At 45.3% G+C, this 18,616-nt stretch overlaps 1 protein-coding gene and 1 long non-coding RNA gene across 9 annotated transcripts in view; both read left to right on the top strand.

Annotated features, from left to right (window-relative positions):
- Positions 1-2,270: 2,270 nt before the first annotated feature.
- On the top strand, positions 2,271-6,398 carry LOC119397114 (uncharacterized). Of its 4 annotated transcripts, none has more exons than XR_007416469.1 (6): positions 2,271-2,398; positions 3,132-3,250; positions 4,638-4,755; positions 5,055-5,150; positions 5,263-5,334; positions 6,358-6,398. It is a non-coding gene; the product is annotated as an uncharacterized LOC119397114 (long non-coding RNA). The 4 variants fall into 4 exon arrangements; XR_007416470.1 differs by lacking the exon at positions 6,358-6,398 and adding an exon at positions 6,039-6,079; XR_007416471.1 differs by lacking the exon at positions 6,358-6,398 and adding an exon at positions 5,720-5,760.
- A 6,474-nt stretch (positions 6,399-12,872) lies between these two features.
- The window catches only part of LOC119397111 (serine/threonine-protein kinase STK11), a 336,048-nt gene continuing 330,304 nt past the window's right edge, over positions 12,873-18,616 (top strand). For all 5 annotated transcript variants that reach the window (XM_049416704.1, XM_049416705.1, XM_049416701.1 and 2 more), the window contains exon 1: positions 12,873-13,041. The gene's annotated coding sequence lies outside the window, so the exon portion shown is untranslated. The remainder of the gene's footprint in view (positions 13,042-18,616) is intronic.

The following is an 18,616-nucleotide window of genomic DNA, read 5'->3' as shown; positions in this document are numbered from 1 at the left end:
ACTTGTGAAGACGGTATACACCACGGGGGCCACATCGTGCTGCAGTTGCAGAACTAACTTCTAAAATGTAAAGAAAATACAACCTTCAGTGAGTGATGCCAAGCATCTCACAATTTCAGAATACGTACCCCTATATTGTCGCATATATCTTGAGGGTCCGCGTTGGCACTGCAAACGTCGTTACCACCAACGTACAAAACGACAGTCTACGCGCTGAAAGTGCATCGCAGAGACGGCCTCAGCCATTCGCACAGCGTCAAAACCACCAAAACTAAATGTGCAGGTCTCGACGGATGTTTTCAAGTGAAGGCGACTCCTGCACATGAATTTAACCTGGCTGTCGCCTATCACTACACCGCGCTAAGAAGGCATAACTCAAACAAAGCCGGCGACTGCGGTGAGGGTACCGAGTAGAACATAGGCAAGTAAAGGCTGGGGACAAGGCCGAGGAATCGTCGGATCTTTCCCTAGCTACAACAGTACCTGTCTAGGGGCAGGGAGTACCTCCCTATGGTAACGTCAGATCCGGTTTCGCGCCAAACCGGGAGAGCCCCGACTCCGGGGATACGCTTTCGTAGTGTCGGTGCCTCCGCCCGCTTCACTGCCCTTTCTAGTACACTGTAGTAAAAGCGCAGCGCGGAAAGCCCACGGGTCCGGCGCAGCAGCGGCGCGGCGCGGGAGTTCACGGCAAAAGGCCCACGTGGGAGCCGGCGCTTTGGACACTCCTCCTATTCTAGGTCACTCTAGTCACCACCGACACAGGGAGCGACAGCGTGAGTAGGTAGCAAGTTGATGGTCGTGGCTGGGAGCGACTAAAAAGCCACCAAAACATGCCCGCGTTGCCAGACCACTTTTTGGTGCTGTCCCTAGGAAATTCCAAGCGAGATGTACCTAGCCTAGTGGCCTAGTCAAGCCGGTGGCATGATGCGAGGTTCGCGTCCGGGCCTTCAGGTGTCGCCCCCATCGAAACGACGACAGCGCACCGCCGGCAGCGGTAATCGAAACGCCACCTAAGCCTTTTTTTCGCCGATTTTATTTGTAAGACTTCAGATCAATATGCATGAAAAACCGTTTCTCATTTAATTTTAGGCTGCCAGAAGCGTGCATAGCACGAAGGCTAAAAAGATTTGAAAGTAACGCACCTTTGGTGGCAGCGCAAACCAGAAAACAAACAGTCACGCCGCACTGGTAGCACTGGTGGCCGTGCAAGGGACGCGTATATGTTCATATCAGTTATAGACAGTTTGCTGAATACTGTGAATGAAGTGGTGCGACATCTTGAGCAGCAGAAGTGCGGAGACTTTAGCGGTATACCTTTCTTATACCAGCGAAGGCTTCGTGCAGTTCGGTGTATTTATCATCCAACGCTGGGCAGCTTCTGTGCTCCGGATCGACATCTGTGGTGGGGCTATGCGTAGTACGTACCTTCTTTGGATATAAATGCATATGCATGCATGTTATTCACTGGTATACATGCTAAAACGCTACTTACGTGTCGTTCGTTTTGTGTAAACATCGATGCAGTCGCAATAAAATAATTTATTGCAGCAAGTTTGTGTGATCAGCGTTGTCATTTCGCTCGACCTGTATGCGGCAGCACTACCCTACTAAAGTAAGTATGTAAGATACTTGTGAGTACCTAATGAGTAATTGACTACAGTGTACGTTATGGAAACGAGAGAAATTCAGGGTGGGCGGAGAGGGGGCTGCCGGAGCGAGCGGGGGACAGCGGCGACGCAGAAGCAGACGACGACGCGGCATCGTCTGCTATGCGAAACGCCCGCCGCCATATCAAAGCGCCCTTGTGCGTTTGAAACGTATTTCATTTTATACACAGCTAAAAAATCTACAAACAATATTCGTAGTTCTTAAAACTAAATTGCATGTGAAAGATGATAAAAGCTTTTTCTGTTGAGAGCAAGATAACATTTTTAATTGTTTTTGCAACTACCGTTAGAATCCAGACGGCGCTACCATCGTGTCCAAACCATAGAGTAACAGAAAATGACAAGAGTGGACACACGAGCCTATAAACGGCGGAGCTACGCAGCTTCTCGCCAGCCGTTAGACGGCAGCACGTCACTCCCTGTTTCCAAGAGAACGCGCGTACTAGTTATCTACTGCAGTACCTTTTCTGGTTCACGATACATCTACTTGTCTTTGTCAGATTATGTGGCTGCGGCAGTGGCTTCCGCTGGCTCGCAGTGCGGCTCTAAATCCGTCTTTATCGTCTGCGATTGGACAGTTCGAAATCATCGATTGGTAGCTGTCATGACCATATATGGTCAGATTTGCCGGCAAGACGACGCGGCGACGCATATAAAATTGGCTCTACCTGCTCCGCGGATAATTCGCTGGGATCGTCTGCCGGGAAGTTACTCTGCTTGGCGGCTGCTTGGTAAGAACGCCTTCATTAGGTTCTTTTTTCCCTTCATTACTTTGCAATGTATTTGTCTCTACAGCTTTAAGTTGACATTTGACGCAATTTGTGTTTTAGCGCCGAAAGCTTCTTTGTGCTTCGCGTATGGTGCTCGTGAATTGCTTTGCATTAAGAAATAGCTACTTGAAATGCTACGCAGCTTTTCCCTTCATTACTTTGCAATGTATTTGTCTCTACAGCTTTAAGTTGACATTTGACGCAATTTGTGTTTTAGCGCCGAAAGCTTCTTTGTGCTTCGCGTATGGTGCTCGTGAATTGCTTTGCATTAAGAAATAGCTACTTGAAATGCTACGCAGCACGTTAGCGAAGAAATCGTTTCTTGGCGCCAAAAATGAGTCGCCGCTTGCGTCGTAAGGTTTTCTTTGTGCATACAATGCCGTTACACGCAGTTCTAATTCACTGCATGGGTGTGCAAATGTGTGAAAGAGTGCAGTTATGCTTTGAATCGTTATTTGTGGTATTCGCAGTTTGCTTGACGCCTATGTTAAGAGCCAAATTAGAGAGAACTTGAGAAATGAGAACAGTGTTCGTTGGCCGTGGCTACGACGTAATATTCTCGTACCGAAGGTTGCTTTGTTTTCACTGCGGCAACTGCTGGGACTGTTTTTCGCGAAAGGGCGCTGAGAAGTGCGTCGGAGACAATTTGTGCGAAGGCCAGAGAAAATACGGTCAACTTTTTCTCTTTTTTCAGGTCATGCCGTCCGGAGTCAAGTACTACGGCAGCTACTGCTGCGCTGCGTGGTGCAACAACAACGGCAGGACAGGGAGAGAGCGTGGTACTAAGTGGTTCAGGATTCCGCGAGACGACAGGTAGCCCTTTGCACATTTCCAAGATGTAATTTTGAAGTTGTGGTTGTCATTAACTAACTATCAAAGTATGTTTGTATCTTTCGCACTATTTTGCCGTTCAGCTAGTTAGTGTTTGGATGGTCATACATGCATATTCTTCATTCGCCTAAATCGAGTGGCCCCTTTTCACTCTCAAAACTCTGAAAACTTCGCACTGGAGGTGTCGCGGAGCTGGGCGGCCTTCCTCGTTTCTCCTTTCTTTTTCTGTTTCTTGCATCTTTTTCTGTCCCTATCTCTTTCTCTCTCTACCTAGTTTTCCCTTTCTGTATCTCTCTGGGCTCATTCTTGCTATGTATTTCTTCATTTTCTCTGTCCCTCTGTTTCTTTTTCTCTTTATTTGTTTTTCACTCTGTGTCTTTGTCACCTTTTCATGCCTTTTCCTTTCATTCCTGTCTGCGTTCTATCTCATTTTCACATGGTCGTTTTTGTTTGACACTCGCACCAGTTGTATTTGGTAGTAGAGCTTGCCAGATTCCTGTGGTGCTTATCCTTCCGAGGAGTTTTGCATGACTGAGCACAACTTAATGATAGCTTAAACAGCTCCACTGTAAAGAGAACGAAGAGAGAGTGAGAGTTTATGATAAGTTTTACGATGTTGCACAAGTCAGTGGCAGCTTAATTGAGTTTGTTTTAAAAAATGTAGTTCCCAATGCGTTAAACTCTGTTGGATATACATGACTTGCAGCTATTGGCCATTGCTGGTGTTCTATCTGTTGCCTTAAGTGCTTTCATCATGAGTGCGCATTGGAGTTGGACTTCCCTCTTAAGCAGAACTCCCCCCACCCCCAGGGCAAAGGTCTGGTTGCAGTATGCTGATCGTCAAGACCTGCTTTCTAAGCCAGCCTCGCAGCTGTATGCCGTCTACCGCCTGTGCAGTGAGCACTTTGAGCCACAGTGCTTTATGGACCCTGGGCGAACAAAGCTTAAAAAAACCGCTCTTCCTTCTGCCCCCCCATTGACTCGCTGGCAGATGATGATAGCGCAGGGTAAACTGTTTGAGAAATGCGTGTGCACACAACTGTCCAAAGTTGTGTTTTTTTTGTACTAACTCTGTGCACTGTGTCGTAACCTTCTGGTTACTTTAGGCAGAGGCTATTTTCTCTATAAAACACTGTTGCTAAATCGCAAGGTGTGTGTTATGTGTGTTGTACTTATCTCTGTGTTTTTCAATGCATCGCCTTCAGCGATTGTCTAGCAGTCTGTCCTGTGTTAACTCACTTTGTTGTTATTTGTGAGCTGTGTTCATTTCGTTAAGCATTCAAACCATGTAAACAAATACATGGCCATTGCGTGCCGTCTACTTTATTCTATACCTTTATTCTATACTGCTGGCATTTATTCTGTCCAGCCCAGTCTACCAGTCCATTTGTGGCATGTGAGAGCTTTGTTGACATGAGGTCTGACCCGGAGATCCTTCATTCATGACTGCAGTGAACCTTTCCCACCTTATGGTTCACAGGGTCAAGGTAACATTTCTCGTTTTCTGATGGTAGCTGTCAAGTTGCATAGTGCTAATCCAACTTGTCCATAAGTGCATGTAGTGCTTGATCATGCTGCCAGTAGGCACGGTGTGGCAGATGCAGTGAATGCAATTGCGTAAGAAGTATCCCTTACCTTAAACCACTGTTTCAGAGCTGCTCATAAGTCTGGTCTTTACTAATTCACATCTGAACTAGGTGTCCTTATTTTGTGTGGGTGCATGAGCATGTCTTATGGTGCTAATTTGATTGATGGGAGGCCTCTATTAATGCAAAGTTTTTTTTAGGGGTAACCAAAGCGGCTTCCAGGAGAACATCCAGTCTAGTCGGGGGTGACGAGAGTGAGAGTGTAAAGGAGAGCTCCTGTTCCCTGGCACTGCCTGGTAAGTCGTCTGTCGTTCTCTTTTGTGTTAATTCAGACTTTATCTGATGGCAGGAAAATGGTTAGAGGAAAGGTGTTTCTGTTCAACAGTTCGTTCTTTTGTGTTATTGCAGAAGGGACCCTAGTCGACAGCCACAAGCAACCTGTGAAGGGTGCTGCGGAGACTCCTTGCTCTACTGCCCATGGTAAGGAGTTTTTCTGGCACAGTTTGCTCGGTATCTCATTGGTGTCTTTCGTTGATGTCATTGCAGAAGAAAGTCCAGTCGGTGGTGACAAGAGTGAGAGTGTAAAGGAGAGCTCCTGTTCCCTGGCACTGCCTGGTAAGTCGTCTGTCGTTCTCTTTTGTGTTAATTCAGACTTTATCTGATGGCAGGAAAATGGTTAGAGGAAAGGTGTTTCTGTTCAACAGTTCGTTCTTTTGTGTTATTGCAGAAGGGACCCCAGTCGACAGCCACAAGCAACCTGTGAAGGGTGCTGCGGAGACTCCTTGCTCTACTGCCCATGGTAAGGAGTTTTTCTGGCACAGTTTGCTCGGTATCTCATTGGTGTCTTTCGTTGATGTCATTGCAGAAGAAAGTCCAGTCGGTGGTGACAAGAGTGAGAGTGTAAAGGAGAGCTCCTGTTCCCTGGCACTGCCTGGTAAGTCGTCTGTCGTTCTCTTTTGTGTTAATTCAGACTTTATCTGATGGCAGGAAAATGGTTAGAGGAAAGGTGTTTCTGTTCAACAGTTCGTTCTTTTGTGTTATTGCAGAAGGGACCCCAGTCGACAGCCACAAGCAACCTGTGAAGGGTGCTGCGGAGACTCCTTGCTCTACTGCCCATGGTAAGGAGTTTTTCTGGCACAGTTTGCTCGGTATCTCATTGGTGTCTTTCGTTGATGTCATTGCAGAAGAAAGTCCAGTCGGTGGTGACAAGAGTGAGAGTGTAAAGGAGAGCTCCTGTTCCCTGGCACTGCCTGGTAAGTCGTCTGTCGTTCTCTTTTGTGTTAATTCAGACTTTATCTGATGGCAGGAAAATGGTTAGAGGAAAGGTGTTTCTGTTCAACAGTTCGTTCTTTTGTGTTATTGCAGAAGGGACCCCAGTCGACAGCCACAAGCAACCTGTGAAGGGTGCTGCGGAGACTCCTTGCTCTACTGCCCATGGTAAGGAGTTTTTCTGGCACAGTTTGCTCGGTATCTCATTGGTGTCTTTCGTTGATGTCATTGCAGAAGAAAGTCCAGTCGGTGGTGACAAGAGTGAGAGTGTAAAGGAGAGCTCCTGTTCCCTGGCACTGCCTGGTAAGTCGTCTGTCGTTCTCTTTTGTGTTAATTCAGACTTTATCTGATGGCAGGAAAATGGTTAGAGGAAAGGTGTTTCTGTTCAACAGTTCGTTCTTTTGTGTTATTGCAGAAGGGACCCCAGTCGACAGCCACAAGCAACCTGTGAAGGGTGCTGCGGAGATTCCATGCCCTACTGTCAATGGTGAGATGCGGTTTAATGGCACCAATTGCTTAGTATCTTATTGCTGTCCTTGTTAATCTGCTTGCAGAGTCAAGTCCAACCAGCAGTGACGAAAGTGACGGCGAAAAGGAGAGCGCTTGTTCCTCGGCCCCACCTAGTAAGAGCGTTATTTCTTTTTATGTTTGTTGGGCAACCATCTCTAACGTAGTCTTGCCTCACGGGCATGGGCTGAGCAGCTATATGGCAAAGTGCAGTGTCCGTCATAATCATAATAGTTTCGGGGCATAAAATCTCTGCAGTTGTTATTGAAAAGCCTAAAGGCATGTGTTGCAGAGTGCTTGGCCTTGCTGCATATACAGCACACAAAGCAGCTAAAAGTTAAGGTAACTAACATAGTGGCCATCGACACTAATTTATCCAGGAGCTGCATCGTAAATGCAGCTCCTAGTGAGTTATGAAAGTAGCTTACAAAAGTGTTATAAATCAAAAGAGCCCAATGATGTGACATTCATTATTTTTTGCTATTATGGTGAACACAGCACTGTGCTTTTGAGATTCATGGGTGAGCCATCTGACGGACCATATATATTAAGTCTGTTGCGACACCTGTACTTACTTCTACGGTTGCATTACAAGCTGGGAATGAGTACAAACAAGGATCTGTCCTTCGGCACGGATACTTGAACTTTAGTGCTTGCCTACTGTTGCAAGATTTATTGTTTCAAATGTGTGATAATACATGTCATCTTGATAACTATCCCAACGGTACATCTTAAACATATAATTTTTGTGTGCCGGCGGCTCTCCTAAACAGCTTTGCAGTAAATTAGAGTCCCTTTTGTAGGATGCGTTCCGTAAAGCACTGACTGTTTATAGCTACAGCAAAGCAGGCTTTTCATAGCAATAACTGTACAATGTTGTACTGCTAGGTTTTCTTTAGAAAATAAAATTGGCCTGCTTATAACATAAGCACCCTTTGTGAACGAAGCAACATCAGTTATTCTCTAATAATGTAAGTTTACTTTGCAGTAAAATACTGTTTTTTCTTTTTCTAGCTTCTGCAGGCACTTCATCCACCTTTGCGGCAAAGTCTCGCCGGCCAAAAGAAATCATCAAGCGGCTTCAAGGGAGGGTGTGCAAGTACAAGAAGACTATTGAACGACTACGGAAACGGCAGGTGAAGACTCCCCGCACAACTGAAGAAGCGTTCGATGTTGTCAAACCTTTTGTCACTGATGAAATGTTTCAGCTCTTAAAAAGTCACGTTCAGCTGAGAGGAAAAAGCAGGGGTAAACGTTTTACTCGGTGGATGAAAAAATTTGCTTTGCAGTTGCATTTCTGTGGTGCAAGAGCGTATCGCTTTTTGTCATCGTTCCTAACACTGCCTAGTGAACGTTCCATAAGGAGATGGCTCTCAAATGTAAGAATGCTGCCGGGAATAATTCCAGGGATAGTTCAATCCATTGGGTTGTCGACTAAGTCGTGGAGCAAGCGCGACAGAGTGTGCGCTTTAATTTTTGATGAGATGATGCTTAAAAAAAATTTGGCTTATGATGTGACCCAAGATGTTGTGCAGGGCTTCACAGACAATGGTGTTGAGCGAACTTCAACAATCGCAGACCGGGCTATGGTGGTCCTGCTTTCTGGAATCTCTAAGAGATGGGTTCAGCCAGTAGCTTACACAGTAGCCCACGCCTCTGCATCATTTTCACACTTGCACAACCTATTAATGTCACTGATTAAGCAGTTGCAAGAAATCGGAATATCGATAAAAGCCTTAATATGTGACCAGGGAGCATCAAATGTGAGCTTGTCGAGGCAGCTGGGAGTATCTGTGGCAAAACCATTTTTCACTGTTGATGGAAACCGCATCTTTTTCATTTTCGATGTACCACATCTTGTGAAAACTACGCGGAACAACCTGCAGATGCACAAACTTCATATTGGACAGGAGGTTGTAGACTGGGCACACATTACCAAGTTGTATCATTCAACCCATGAGCTAAGGCTTCGATTGGCACCAAAATTAACGGAAAGACATATCTATCAGAAACCATTCAGCAATATGAAAGTGAAGCGGGCGACCCAGGTTCTTAGTGCATCCGTTTCCATTGCAATTACTGCACTTGTGTACGTTAAAGAACTGCCAGAATCTGCGCTGGCCACGGCCAATTTTTGTGACAGGATGGACATGCTGTTTGATGCTTTGAACAGTTCGAGTCCAAAAAAGAATGCTCAGAAGATGAGGTATGCAATTATTAAAGGGCAGTCTGAAGTGCTCGACTTCCTTGAGGCAGCTGCTCCATGGGTTGCTACTTGGAACTTTGAAGGCAGGCGGCAGCCACATACGATCACAGGGTGGCAGGTCACTATTAGAGCAATCCTGATGCTCTGGGAAGAGCTCTCGAATAAGTACAACTTCAGATTCCTCCTCACCAGGCGGCTACAACAGGACCCTTTAGAAAACATGTTTGGAAGCATTCGACAAAGGCAAGGATGCAACATGAACCCCACTGTTCCCCATTTTATAAGTGGTCTAAAGCACATTATGATCCAAAGAATTATGAAACTTTCAGATAAAGGAAACGTTGAGGAGGACAGACGTGTACTTCTTCAAGAGCTCTCGCCATTTTCATTCCACAAGCCATCGCTTGCAGATCATGTTCAGCCACCTTGCTCGGATGACTTCCCTCCACTTGAGGATATAAGTCTGCTTGCTTCACTGAACCAGTCGCATGCTGTCGATGATGCAGCATCTTACTACGTCGCAGGGTTTCTTATTAAGAAGTTTCTTGAAAAGTGCCCTGAGAATTGCCATTGTTCGGCATTTCTGAAGGATGATGAAAATGATTTGAGGCAGGAACACCAGTATTTTATGATGCTGAAAGCTTATCATGTACCTGGCAAGTTGTTTGGAAATTTGACTGTTCCGTCTGCCAGAGCGTTTGAAATGTTCCAGGAATTGGAATCTGCCTTTCTTTCCATTGTTGAAAGTGTGGTTCATTGCCATGGCATCTGCTCTATCTTGTCTGCTAAACTGTCATCCTCAAATTTCCACCTTTGTTCACTGGATTGCCATGCTAGGTTTCTGAAGATGTACTGTCGAATACGCTTGTGTTGGCATGTCAGATTTGTTAACCGCAACTTGGACAAAGTTCGCTTTCAGTCCTCAGTTTCTGGCTTGCAGCTTGACAAGTTTAAGTCTTAAACCAAAGGATGTGGGTTTTATGTGATATAAGTGTGAGGCTTAGAAAACCTCCTAGTGTGATGTTTGTGCGAGATGCATTGAAATTGCATGTTGCTTTGTGAAAAATGTGAAACTACTTAAAAAAAAATGGGGGGCGGAATGATTTGTTTTGCACTGTGCGCGATAGCTGCTTGTATACCTAATAAGAAAGGTTGGACTTCGAAAGCTTATTGTAGTCCTCTGTGATGCTAATGCTGTCTTCTGCACTTTTATTGTATTGTGGGAATTTTCTAAATATCGCCATCGCCTATTTATTCCTACTGTGCAATTTCTCAACACGTGGCAGCTGTCTTGCTTTGTGTAGTGCACCCATCTTTTGTACGTGCTTACCGAGAATGTGACTTGAAATAAAATGTTTCGTCTCTCCCAACGATTGTCATGTCTGCATAAACAATGGCATTGTGTGCTCGCCGCTCTGGCGGTGTGGCTTACACGAAGCTTCTTATGCATGCAAATAACGCGTAAAAAAAAAAAATATATATATATATATATATATATATGACCTCCGAGACAATCACACGAATAAAAGTGGTCTCGGGGGCCGTGTAATTTTACCTATAGCTAAATAATGGCCTCTGAGATCGGCATTTTTAATTATTTTTTTGCGACTTCCGATCTCTGAGGCGGCTGTTAGGATTCCCCACTTCCGTTTGGTGCGCTGCGAACCCAAATCAGCCGCAGGGGCCTACGGGAGTGTCCTCTCTTAACCTTTTCTATATTACTCTATGTCCAAACTTCGTCCCCATTGGCTCTATGGACATGTCACTCCCTTGGCCTAGTCCCGTGGCTGTGCGTGTGAGACGTTGATCATGCCATTTAACCATGGAAATGCAGGTGGCTTGATTTAATGGACGCACGAATAAGGTGCATACTTGCTGCTTTCTTTGAGAAGGGCCACTTTTTGACTAAGGGGCACACAGTTCGCAAGGCGGGGGAATCAGTTTTGTTTCAGCTCAATGAGATCACTGCGCAGGCATAGCCGCACAGTGCATTTTAACCTTGCTAGCGTATCAAGCGCATTAGTTTACGAAGCTGGTCCTTTTTGGACGACGAAGTTTGAGACATGATCGGAACTTGTCTCGTGGTTCCAGAAAAGCCAGCTTTTCCCAAAAGGTGCCTTAGAAAAACGTTTAGCTCCAATATTCCGCGATAGTCACCGAATAATCAATATTATTGCTTGTTTTAAACAAATGCTTGTGGCGATCGAGCCACCACGCGAACGAGCGTCATGCCGAAGCCGGCCTCCCTACTTAGGGCACAGTATGTGTGTACTAGGCGCAGCGATGCAGATTGCTTATTTTCTCGTCAGATCAATCTAACAACCTGGCGATACTCTTTCCGGCAACTAATTGCAGCCACAGGTAGCAAGCTTCACAGCGTGGCATTTAGTTTTCGTCGCATTACACCCCTGTGTAGCGGTAAAACTTACAAAACAATTCATTGTGGAGCGCAAAGAAATCTGTGCTGCGCACGCCGCCCATATTTTGACTCGTACCCTGCTTGTTTACGCCATGCTTGCACTGCCCCTTGGATTCAATGCACTATATATTTACATTATATATACGTGCTACAAGATGACAGATTCACTATAGTCAGCTTTATGGCATTGCAGCTGTGTTATGCCACAAAGCATGTACTGTGCATCGGTGATTCGTTGTGCAGCGAAGCCCACCAGCAGGGAAATCGTAACTGCCACATACGTTACCTGATGCTTTGTCTTCTTTAATTACAAAAAAAAAGGCGCCCACGCAGTCTCCAGTGACCGTACGAGCACCCAAACGTCTAAGAAATGCGCCAGTGCGTAGCAAAGGTTTCTTCAATTCTTCTACCCGCCAGGCAAACGAATTAGCAGCAACCCTCTACATTAGAGAACAGACCAAGCCACTTCTTGGAATAGCTTGGAATAGTGTCATGGAGAAACTTAATTATGCCAACAGAAATTATTACAAGATACCAATGAATCACGTGTCCTGAATTCAGCGTGATCGCATAGCGTCAACTTGCTGCAAAATTGCGACGAGGCGCCGCTACGGATGTCTACTTCAAACGCCAGCTGCTACATTTCAGGTCAAATAATAAATGCGCAGATGATGGATTTATTAGCGCTGCTGATAGTCTTAAGAATCTGTATAAATTCAAGCGAACACACGCAAGGTAACATAAAGCAGGGCATACACAGACATTTTAACGCAACGCACACTCTCGAGTGCCTCTAGTTTCACCTCACTTGACGACCGTCGGACCCATCGGATTCGAAGGGGATCGCGAAATAATTCGATATATCCATTATTACAAATGGAAAATACGCCTGTAAGCTTTCACGTTAACACGTCTCGGACAGTACGTCTCATGAGATGACTGATTCCTTTAAGTTGCTTCGAAGCCGTAAATGTTTTATCAACCACTTTGCGGCAGCGAACCCTTTTCGGCCACGAAGGGCTAGAGCTTCACAGCGTGACGTTTAGTTTTCTTCGCATAACGCCACTGTGCAGCGGTGAAGCTTAACAAGGCAAATCCCTCATTCTGGAGCGCACTGAATTATACCAGGCGCTTACATCGGAACACCACTGATACTTTGAAGAGTGAACTTGTTGGCTAGTTGGTTGAACATAACTTAAGGGAGCAGCGCGAAAGACAGGTACAGAAAAGGCACACACACACCCACACGTAGCGCAGTATGTGTGGTTGTATGTGTGCCTTTTCTGTCCCTGTCTTTCGCGCTTCATCCAAACTGACAGCAGAGTCGATGTCTTAGCAATCTCAGTCACTTCTAAGCGAACACTCGCGAGGTAACACAACAAAGCATGACACAGATACACAAAATCTTTAGAGAAGACACGCCATCAAGTGCCTCTGACTTCAAGTTTCAACTCGGCCTCTCGTTGCTCTCGTCTGCTCTCGCCAACTTGACTAGGGAATTTCTGGGTACACCACGGCGCTAGTTTTGCTCGGCGGCACAAGGTAGCCAACATGAAACATGCTTACACCGCTAACATTGGGCGATGTTTAGGTGGCTTTTTAGTCTCGTGCGTCGTGGCTTGTCGATCGCCAGTGAAGCTTTCGCCAAAGTTCATGCCTACTGGATTATCCAGTGGACTTTCGCAGCAGCTGTACCCGTGGACTATGTTCCGGTGCACTCGCCTGCGCGGTTGGCTACGGTGAACCGTCGCGGGAAAGGAATGGTTTCGCTCTAGCCTCAAAGAAGGTATTTCCTAGGTGTAGCGCCCACGGCACAGCTCATTCGAGTGCCACCGGTTTGCGGGCACCTTTGCGCAGAAACACCGGGACAAATGTTTTCGATACGAATTTATTCCAGCTATTGCTTATGACGAAACGGATGTTCATTCGGCCCTGTTGTATTCCAACAAAGCCTGATGAATGAAGAACACGCAGTTTACGGCACGTTTGTTATCTTTTTCTTATAAACTCATTTCGAGCTGGAGTGTATGTCCGAACAAATTTAATCGATGGTTGTTGGTGATGAATCTAAACAAAGAATCAGCAAAACACAATCACATTTTAGTTACATATTCTTACTCGTAGTACATCGTGACATGTGAGTTAACATAAACGGTAACCTCATAGCAAAAGCAAATTTTCCAATTCTAGCTAACTTTCTTATCCTGCAAAGATGTTATAGACGAGACGTAGCAAATGAACATTGCCTTAAATAATGTGCACAGGGTGCAGAGAAAGCTAGCGTGACAATCTTGGGGATTGTGCTGAAGGAGGTTTGCCACCCAATTGCAGCCGTACATTGTTACGATTAATTGGTGCGTAATTGCGAAGCATGACCATGTCAAGGAGGTCATGCTGGCACGATGCCCAAGTTGAGGTGAGAAAAACAAGGAGACTCATGCGATTATGCAACGATCACATCAGCCTAGTCTTTCTCATGACAAGTCCAACGGAAAACGCGTCGTTTGGTGTCAGGTATTTTTATCAGCACACACTTACTGTATGAGGGGCGCAGCACCGAAACACCCATGTATAGCAGCCCACGAAACACTACGGTATAGCAGCCCACAAAGTATGAAAATTTCTTGTATAATATACCACAGCATACATTGAATATATTGCATATCAATGCAATATGGTGACTCGTTGAATACGGCTAAAAAGACAGAGACAGAAGGGACACATGACAGGCACTAAATTCAAACCAACATTTATGCATAAGCACACGTATACTGTTCCAGTTATCGCACATATTGGTTATCAAAGGCTACAAGCGCTATCACCTTCAACATTGTTCAAAAGTGCAGATGCCGATGGTTGATGATCAGCCAACGAGAGGGTAAACAATCATACTCAATAATTCTAAGCGCAGAAACTTTTAGACAAGAGAGGGCAACAAACATGGATGAGCGCGATACTTCCAACTGATTTTTATTTGAAATGAATACCTTATTCACAACCAACACATGATAAATTTCGAACATGAGGATGTTCAGCATGTTCATGTGCATCTCTATCAATGCCACAATTATTAAGCACACCCTCCAAAGCAGGCTAGCTCCCTTGGGGTCGAAGACACGAAGGTCATGCTGACACATCTACCTTCACACTGCCTTGTGCTCATCTGTGTTTGTTGCTGTCTTTTGTCTAAAAGCTTTTGTGCTTAGTATTATTGAGCGTGCAATATCAACTAGCTCAAACCCTCACATTGATTGTTGAACGGAGAAACAGCGCCAGAACAAGGACGAAGACTAGAGGAGACAAACACGGCGCTGACTAACAACCATATTTTATTGCATTTGCACGTCAATATATACAGGTGAAACACAGTCAGTATATACATCGGGGAACAAGATACCGCTGTAACATTGCCAAATCATCGTTTTGAAAGGTACAACATTTCATTTTTGCAAAGCGATAGCGACGCTGCGCTGACACAACATTCTCCACTTATCTGGATGCAAAAAGCCTCAAAGATCTCACGTTGGCGTTGCTCTGCATACGTGCCTAGTATTTCACAATCTTTAAAGAGTGGTTCGCAATCAAATTTCCTACAGTGATCTACTAGATGACTGCTCACTGACCCTTTTAGCGAGTACGCATGTTCACGTAACCTCTCATTGATACATCGGCCAGTTTGGCCGATGTAGCACCGTCCGCAAGTGAGGGGGATCTTATAAACAACGTTCCCTCGGCATCCAACAAATTGTTGCATGTGCTTCTTTTTGCAAAGCGTTCGTACTTGTTCACCATTACCGTACTTGTTCACCGTACTTGTTCACGCGCAACGATTTGTTGGATTTGTTTTGTTCGTGTCTAGACTTCTTGTGATTTTTGGATTTTCCTTTTTTTTCATGTTCTGTGTAAATATTTCCTTTGTAAACATAACCCTACAGCATTGTAACTACCCCCCCTATGTAATGCCCCCATGGGCCCTTAGGGTATATGAATAAATAAATAAATAAATAAATAAACGTGAAGAATAAGCATGGCAGTAATCTGGTGATTCACTGTGCCAAATGCGGGTGCACTCCTCAGCTTTAAGGCACTAAGGTACTGCGCAAGTACAAAGACAATCATGCTCGAGAAATTTTCGAAACTTTCAGCATGATATGCAAAGGCTCGGTGTGTGTTAGCGCCCCGTCACTCACCCTTTCTGACAAGGAATACAGCTTCCTACAGCAATCTTAACCCACCTGCTTTTATCATCAGTACCTCGTCAGCAACCATCTTCTTCCCTCTGCCCCTTTCTTTAAGTAAGCTATATATTTGTGCATGCACAATAAAGGCGCTGTTGGCAGTCAGCGCCCATCCTCGTATGCTGTTTCTCTGTCCATGTTTATATTAGCGCATTTTCCCGCAAGCAGTCGTTTAGGCAGCGTCCGATCTGGCCAACGTACGTCCCGCCGCAAGTGGTGGGAATTTCATACACTACTCCCGTTTTGCATTCCACTAGGGGCAAAACATGGTTCTTCCTGCAGGGATTGTGGCCACAGTGGCTCCCGTTTCCTTGTTTGCACAAAGACCCTAGTTTTTGGGGGGCCGAGAACACGACCTGCACACCAACATGCCCTGCAGCCTTTTTGATTAGGTGGGAGACTGCATGTGGTGCTAGACGATACACATGTCGACTCGATAGTCAAATACTTTAGGTTACAGATGCCTGACTTACGTCTTTTAATCTGGTAATGTGGAAGCCTTCAGTTGTTTCTCTTGTTATAATGGTGTGAAAGGATAAACGTGTCATTGAAATCTGGACTGCGACCGCATGAAAGACAATGATTGGCCAAATGGTAGGAAGGGGCGGTGCTCTTGCAGCCTTATGTTAGTACATAGCCCGCTCTGTCCAACATACACCTTTTCACACGGCAAAGGGATCATGTAAGCCGCACCTATTTTACGAGGTACAAACTGGTTAACATGTTTTCTTTGGCACCCTGATTTAACAGGCCTAATCTATTAATGATGAGGGAGCAAATCTTTCCTAGCTTCTGAAGAGCAGAAAAACAGTTAACATTGTTATCAGGTGTTAGGGGACATCATTTCAGTGTCCAAGAGGTGCTCCAAAGGTTGGCTTCCACACGTGACACCCTGCTTCTGGATATGAAAAGCCTCTGTTAATTGATTATCATACTGGGAAAGAGTGGTTGTGCTTTTCAATACACGCTTGCAGTGCCTAATTGGGAGCACCTTCCAGCAAGCTAAGATATTCTTGAAGTCGTGTATTCAGACACCTTCCAATCTGGCCTCTGGCCACAACTGATCAGGACACGGCACAAACTGAATGCCGTGGCTGACATTGCAGCACCTTTGTGCCCTGACCTCTTTCCTTTTCCTATGTGACTGCACAAGTGTGCGAATACCATTTGGCATGTTCTTGGCCAGGGAGAGCACATCCACTTGATACTTTGATACCACTCTTTTCAATCAATGGGACATGCCTTCTAACTACGGTGAATGATTTCCTGTTTTTGCTTTGTCCTGTAGATTTTGATTTGCCCACTTTTAAAATCCTTTTGCTGCAATCGCTGAGCAGGGATGACCAGACTCTTGCAGTTCTACACCTTGTTCTTGGATGCTGTGTTCTACCACATGCCTGCATGACTTTGTAGCGGGAGAACAAATACAGGACTGCACTGTGCCGTTCTTCACAAGTTTTGAGTGGGTGGAGTAGAGCTTTTCTTGACCAAGATTTGTATGGCCAGTAGGGTGGGTGAAAGACTTTATACGTCATGGTACTAGATTTTGTTCTCCCTGAGAGTTTCACAAGTGAAAGACAGCGGCAGACTCTGGTCTTTGAACACCTTAAGAATGTCTGGTCATTCTGCGTCTGAGCCTGTCACAAAAATCAATCAGTTATCAACGTACTGGACTACTCTATCAGACTGGAAAGGTTAATTATGGAGTCAACAGAGGCTTTTCATATCCGGAAGCAGGGCATCACATGTGTGAGCCAACCTTCGCTGCACCTCTTGGACGCTGAAATGATGTTCACCTGATAGCACTGTCATGCAGCTGGTTTGCTTGATAGCAGTGCTGCTGTTATGTTCTTTGCCGATATTTAATCCTCTCTTTTACTGATCGTTGTATGGTTTACTTAGGTTGAAGGTGTTAGTGTTTTCAGTCTCTTAGTTATGTGAGATAGTTGGGATTGGAATGTGTGTGCTTCTGAATAAATCCTGTCCAACTTGTCGCTATTATCAAGTTCTTCAAAAAAATTGAGTAATACACTAGCCGGACCAATGTAAAAAAAAAAGGTTAGGGCAGCTTGCACTAAGTCGCACGAGGCTGGGTCACAGCGGAGCTGGTCCTGGCTTGGCTCGGCTTTTACCCTCTTTCTTTTTCCCACCCCTTGCTATACTGTACGATACATGGCTATGCTTGCTCTCTTATTTTTCCTATATTTTTTGTGTCTGCTTCTTTCTTTCTCTTTACTCATTCTCCCCTCCTCTTTTCCCTCCTCACCCTCACATCTGTCCTCGTCACTCTTTCTTTTCCTTGCTATACTATACTATACGAGGCTATGCTTTGCTAGCGTGCCTGGATAGCCAAGTAGTTAAGACGCTCGCCTTCGGGCCATGGGGATGCAATTGAGTGCAGGCTGGCTAATGATGATGATTTTATATCTACGATGCACGGCAAACCTCGACCATAACATCATCATCATCATCGTCAGCCTGTTTACGCCCACTGCAGGGCAAAGGCCTCTACCGTGTTCCGCCAATCAACCCGGTCCTGTGCTTTCTGCTGCCACGTTATACCTACAAACTTCTTAATCTCCTCTACCCACCTAATCTTCTGTCTCCCCCTCACCCGTTTGCCATCTCTTGGAATCCAGTCAGTTACCCTTAATGACCACCGGTTATCCTGCCGACGTGCTATGTGCCCGGCCCATATCCATTTCTTCTTCTTGATTTCAACTACGATGTCCTTAACCCCCGTTTGTTCCCTGACCCACTCTGCTCTCTTCCTGTCTCTTAGGGTTACACCTATCATTTTCCTTTACATCGCTCGCTGCGTCGTCCTCAATTTAAATTGAACCCTCTTTGTAAGTCTCCATGTTTCTGATCCATAGGTAAATACCGGTAAGATGCAGCTGTTATATACCTTCCTCTTGAGGGATAGCGGTAGATTACCATTCATGATTTGAGAATGCTTGCCGAATGAGCTCCATCCCATCCTTATTCTTCTAGTTATTTCACTCTCATGGTTCGGCTCCGCGGTTACTACCTGTCCTAAGTAGACGTACTCCTTTACAACTTCCATTGTCTCGCCACCTATCGCAAAGCGCTGTTCTCTGCCAAGACTGTTCGACATTACTT

The sequence above is a fragment of the Rhipicephalus sanguineus genome, chromosome 6 (genome assembly GCF_013339695.2).
Source record: "Rhipicephalus sanguineus isolate Rsan-2018 chromosome 6, BIME_Rsan_1.4, whole genome shotgun sequence".
Classification (NCBI taxonomy): domain Eukaryota; kingdom Metazoa; phylum Arthropoda; class Arachnida; order Ixodida; family Ixodidae; genus Rhipicephalus; species Rhipicephalus sanguineus.
Note: the sequence above shows the minus strand (reverse complement) of the source record. Positions and strands in the feature narration are given on the sequence as shown.